Raw genomic sequence first — 6095 nt, 5'->3', positions numbered from 1 at the left:
CTTACTCCATGTCAATCAGCTAAAGGGCAGGGCTGAGATTCAGAAGAAGGCAGAGCTCACAGAATTGCAAGGTGCTCGAGTCAGTATTTAGCTTTTCATTGAGTGTCTGGGGAGATGCAAATATGCATCAGACCATTGAGGAGGACTAACAAAAGTCACATCTGAGCAGGTTTTATCTATTAATTAGAAGTCAAGAGCACAGGGAGGATTTCTTCCCTGTTTTCCCCCAGGAAGTCATACCTTACCTGCTCATCTCCTTGGGGCATGGATGCAGAGGATCACGCAGCCACCAACAAAGGGAAAGTTAATCCAAAACAGCATTCCTTCTCTGTGTTACATAGAATGAATAGTCTCTTGCTTTTTTTTTTTTTTGAGTGACATCATTGCTGTCATAAGAGCTAGGCTAGCCTGGGTGACAGGCTTCTTTCCCTGGTGACATTGTTGTTACGTTTTGAACCCTGTACTGCAGTCCTCCTGACTCTATTAGCCTTATAAATTTGTGAGTGTACCTAACTGCAGATCTTCAGATTGTACTGATCTATAGGACTATAGAATCTTTTCTACTGTCTTCTAGAACCTTTTTGTTTTTGTTTGTTTGTTTATTGTTTGTTTGTTCATATTTTTTAATTTTTGTTTTTGCAGTGCTGAGATTCTAACCCAGGGCCTTGCAGATCGTAGGCAATTGCTGCACCACTGAGCTACACCTCCAGCCTTAGGGAACAGTTGAAAAGGCCAAAACAAATTATTCTATAGTTTTTCTATTACACTAAACATTGAACAATAAAATACAAATCATTGTTTGACTTAAATTTTTACTTTTTATATTTATTTACCTTGTGAATATGTGTACGAAAGAGCAAACGTGTGTGCATATATGTGAGTGCAAGAGCCATGGTATGGGTACAGAAGTCAGAAGACAACTGGCAGATATTGTTCTCTCTCTCCACCCTGTGGGTTCCAAGGATTGAACTCAGATCACCAGTGTTGGTGGCAAGTGCCTTTATCTATCAAGGACTCTCATTGGCCTACTGTGGCCCTTGAGTTACATAGTAAACTAATTGAGATCACCTTCTACGTTATTTCAGAAAGTGAAGAGCCTTAAAAATTCCCCAGAAATATTACTTTAAGTTAAATTCAGAACTCTTTCTCAAGAGAAATTTAAAAAGTTGTTCTAAACTAAAACCTAATAATAATAATATATATTATTGCAATATAATATATAAAATTCATGTATTTAAATATATTTATGATTATATATAATGTTTATATATTTATAATTATTTACTTTTTATATACTATTATATATCATATGTAAGAAATAAATGAACTTACTGTTTGTTAGCAATACTGAAGGAATAATCCCTGATCCAGTGCATCTACAGTGTAGACCTGCCCCCTCCCTTTCACCCCATATACAGAATATGTTGTAGATGTTCTTCCTTTTATTTTACTGGAGCAAGAAAACATTAGAGACATTAGATAAACCATCCAGGGCCAAGCAGATCATAAATGACATCTAGGATGGGTTACTCTGGCCTCAAAAATTATATTCTTTTCATCCCAATCCTATCAACTTTCAAAACAAATCCTGGTTGCTTTTACCTTTAAATGAAACCACAGCAGCAGAGAAACACTTCAAGAGAGGAAGGACATCTTTAGAGAGAGGGTCCTTTGCACCTTTCCCCCAAGTGATCTTAATCATGCTGATTTTCCTGGGTGAGTTAGAGGGGTTTAAACTAGGAAGCACCAGTATCTTAATTAAATACCTACCTCTAAACAATTAAAATGCTGATTAGGGTCCTAGTGTGAAGTAGGAGCTTCTGTTCTCTGTGCTCTGGGGTCACTATACTTTGCAGATTCAATGCTTACAGTACTGTAGTTTCACCTCAGAGCCCTTTGAATAGCTGAGAGGAAAGACAGGGAGAACAACAAGTGAGAGGCATAAAAGGTTGTTACTCGTCCTTCTCAGTACCCTTGACCCTCAGTCTACATCTTAACTGTCAACAACCAAAAAAACTATTGTGTGAGAGAAGTGCTTAAAATACTCGAGTCTGTCTCCCTACTAGTGGAGGTAGCTTGTGGTCTGGGAAGCTATAGTGACAGTTTGAAACTGTTGTAGATTATATATACTTATATATATCTGCAGTGTGGTGTGCTTTCTTATCTAAAGGAGCTTGACCTCAAACAGTTGACAAAACTAAGCACAAAGAAAGTAAAGTCTCACATTTCCTCATTTCAAGGTTTGTGTTCAGTTGTCGATGTATCAGCAAAAGTCGGTATTAATCCATTTTTGGTATGAACATGACAAGCTGTGGGTTTTTCTTTTTGTATTCCCTTAACAGCTGTGAACAAGGCTGTGCCATATTTACACTCGATTATTGAAAGTTTTTGATTTCACCAAATAAAATACAAATAGGTGACCTTACAAAGAGGTTATTAAAGTAATGTCATAAACCACTTACTAATCCTATTGTAGTGACCAATGCACAGTATTAATAGTAAATTCTAGGCAACCTTATTGTAGAAAATAAAAGTCTTGTAAGCCACACATTATGTACCAAGTAAATAACTCCTGTATAAAATGTGAATAAGGTATTAGCCTTGCTCTGAGGAATAAGTACATAGTTAATTAGATGTTAGGTGCTCTTTAAAAGGAAGTAGACTTTATTCCAGAAGTGACTTGGTGATTCATGTGTGCAGGAGCCCAGAGAGACTTCTACACCCAGCAAGGAAGGTCAAGGCACATAGGAAGAACCAGACTCATGATGAGGACAAACTGGGAAAAAAAGAAGAGAAAAGAATTGTATCATTTTCATTTAGTGTTCTGTAAATGTCTTCATTTTAAATACATTGAAGAATTGTCCACAGATATAAAGGAGATGCAGAAATGAGTCACAGGCCATACAAATAAAGGGGAACAAGTTATTGAAAGGAGGGGGAACAGGATGTGACAGAAAGGATCTAAGGGGCGGAAGGAGACATCCAGAGGAACAAAGGTGTTTGTAAAATGGTTTTGAGTCTTCTGCACTTTCTGAGTCTTCCGACTCCTGTGGAGTCTCATTCTCTGAGTCTTTTGCAGGATGTACATTTTTAGCCTGTTTACTCAGTAACTGAAACCTTTGCTTTTGTGCTCTTTGAACAAAGCAAATGTAAGGCTAGGAAGGAGAAGTTGGTTTCAAGCCAGTTGAGGTGCAATTCTTGTCTGAGGCAGCATAGTGTCTCAAAGTATACACCCAGCTATACTGCTTCTGGGCATATACCCAAAAGATGTTCCACCATACCACAAGGATATGTGCTCCACTATGCTCATAGCAGTTTTATCTGTAATAGCCAGAAACTGGGAGCAAGATGTCTCTCAACTGAAGAATGGATAAAGAAAATGTGGTTCATTTACATAACAGAATACGATTCAGCCATTCAAAACAAGGACATCATGAATTTTGCAGGTAAATGAATAAAACTAGAAAATATCATCCTGGGTGAGGTAACCCAGATCCAAAAGTGATACCATGTTCCAACAGGCTACTCTTGCGGACTACTAAATCTTCTTACAGCTTAGCCTACAGAACATCTTGTGACATCACATCAGTGACTTTTGGATGAGAAGTGCATCTTGTACCAGCAATGGAGTTTTCTTTACAGCCACTTTAGAATGTCTTCAAGAAGATAAGTTGTTGATACTCCAGTCAAATACCTCCCACCCACACTCAGCAAGTATCTCTAAACTCAGCTGTTCACATACAAATTTAAACTTCAAAGTAGGAGGGGACTTAGTTAGAATAAGGATTTCAACAGGAGAGGAAGGGGTGACAGAGAGAAACTAGGGTTGAAATGACTAAATGCATTATATAAATGTAGGGAACTGTCAAAAACAGGAAAAAATAAAAGCAGAACTCATTTAAAAAAGAAAATGAGTATCTACCAAAAAGGTAAAGATACTAAGACTATAGCAAGCATTGATGAACTCAATCTATCAAGATAACCTCCATATAATGAAAGTTCTATTAATATTTGCTGAAAGAATTGATGAGGGCAAGGATAAAATATAGAATTTGAGTCTTTTGACAAAATAAAATTAGATTCAGATACAAGCTTAGATTGCAGTGGGTCCCTTTTGATTGATGGAGTGATATTGGATATGACCCAGTCTCTGAGGGTGATTTCAACTCCTTGAGGAGAGAAGATAGCATATATAACAGGCATGGAATCAGGTTTCTTTCACAACAGACTCTTAGTACTCAAATACAGTACTCAAATTATCTAGTTAAATGGAAAGGATTAATTAATTATAAGTGATAAAAGCAATGTATAAAATTATTATCAAGGGATTTGGAAGGACACAAGTTATGTGGGTCGATTCCGTCCTAAGTCAGTGTTTTGGCAGATAATTAATAAGCTTGTGGATGTAGGCTGGTTATCTTTGGCCTAGGAAGGTTACATTATGATAGAGAAAGTTTAATCCCTACTGAAGTATAATCACAAAAATAACTCACTCAGGGTGTCTCTTAAGGTTACTATGACTGTGATAAAACACCATGACCTAAAACTACTTAGGGAGAGAACGTTTATTTGGCTTCCACTTCCACTTCACCCTTCATCACTGAAGTGTTGGAAAACAGTCCAAGAATGGAGTTGTATGAGAATTCCGAGTTCCTGTGAGAAAACTCCAAGAAAGCAGACAAGACTTCTTGTGAACCTAGTTTCTTTAAAACATAGAATTGTTCTTGGAGTGTATGCAAATGCTCCCCCTAGCTGTGGCAGACAGAAGTGAGTTTACTTCAGGTGTTGTTATAGTCATGCCTCTATGGAAAAATATGTTTTTGCCACCTGTCGCTTGTTTTTGTAATTGAACACCTTACTAATGTGATTCCTCTTAACTGTCAGAGTGTAAATTGTCTGATGCTCTGAACGAAGTTGGTTAATACATGGGACTTTAGTCTGACTCGTTTCTATGTTCTTATCTCCTAGGTTCACTCCACCAACTAGTGTGGTAAACATTGAGGGCAGCCAGGACAGGAACTTGAACAGGGCAGGAACCCAGAGGTAGGAGCTGATACAGAGGCCATGAGGAAGTGCTGCTTACTGGCTTGTTCCACATAGCTTGATCAGCATGTTTTTTTTTTATAGAACCCAGGAATACCAGTCCAGGAGTGGTCCCACCCATGATAGGCTGGACTCTCCCACATCAATCACTAATTAAGAAAATGCCCTAAAAGCTTGCCTCTAGCTGATTTTATGGATGTATTTTCTTAATTGTTCTTTCCTTTCAGATGACTTTAGCTTGTGTCAATTTGACATAAAGCCAGCTATCCCAGGGTCAATGAAGCCAAAGGCAGACAAGTTTCAGGAAGGACCAGGGGAGGGTGAATTAGTAAAGCCTTGAAAGAGATGTAATAACTTGGGGGGTAGTCATCCTGAGGGTAGTCTAGATCAATGCTGAGGTAAATAAGTCCTAAAATGGAGTGGCCTGACAAGGCTGGGAGTGACAGATAAATGGCTCTCCTATGAGCAGCTCTGATATTAGTTAGGCCAAAATCAATCTCCTTGGACAGTTGTATAATACCTTCATGTCTTAAATTTTACAGCCATGAAGTGGACAATAATTCTGCCTCATAGAGTAAATGCTATTGTGACTGAAGGATGCAGTAAAGGAAAAACTGTGACAGAGGAGGATGAGGCAAGTCAAAGGAACAGAAGTGCTTCAGGGGCTCCTATGACCTTATTTCCAGGGATCTGGGTCATGGAGGAATCCCTGATTGAAATGCACTGGGGATCTCTAAGCTAAAATTCTATGAAGTAAAGCAAACCCTACCTTCTCCCTAGACTCAAAACCATCAGTAGTAAAGCTTCCCTCAGAGTTAATCTTAACAGCTTAGAAGTGAGACTAGCAATACGCAAGCCCATTCGTGCAAAATAAGAAATGGCTCTCTTGAAAGTTTTCTTGGTGCTTTTAAACACTAATAGTAGAAGCAGAAGTAAGTGAGTCCCATGAGAAAAAGTTAAATGAAAATAGGAAGTGCTCAGCATGAAAGCCACACATGTTTTGTAAGATTTTGTTCTTCCAAATTCTCTGTGAACTCTTCTTTGTACATAAA

The 6095-nt window shown here is 38.2% G+C and overlaps 1 long non-coding RNA gene across 1 annotated transcript in view; it reads right to left on the bottom strand.

Annotated features, from left to right (window-relative positions):
* Nucleotides 1-6095, bottom strand: part of LOC114617466 — a 48159-nt gene that overhangs the window by 845 nt on the left and 41219 nt on the right. Inside the window, exon 3 of the long non-coding RNA XR_003710794.1 lies at nucleotides 1771-1904. This is a non-coding gene — a long non-coding RNA (uncharacterized LOC114617466). The remainder of the gene's footprint in view (nucleotides 1-1770; nucleotides 1905-6095) is intronic.

The sequence above is a fragment of the Grammomys surdaster genome, unplaced genomic scaffold (genome assembly GCF_004785775.1).
Source record: "Grammomys surdaster isolate TR1022 unplaced genomic scaffold, NIH_TR_1.0 136, whole genome shotgun sequence".
NCBI classification, from domain to species: Eukaryota; Metazoa; Chordata; class Mammalia; order Rodentia; family Muridae; genus Grammomys; species Grammomys surdaster.
Note: the sequence above shows the minus strand (reverse complement) of the source record. Positions and strands in the feature narration are given on the sequence as shown.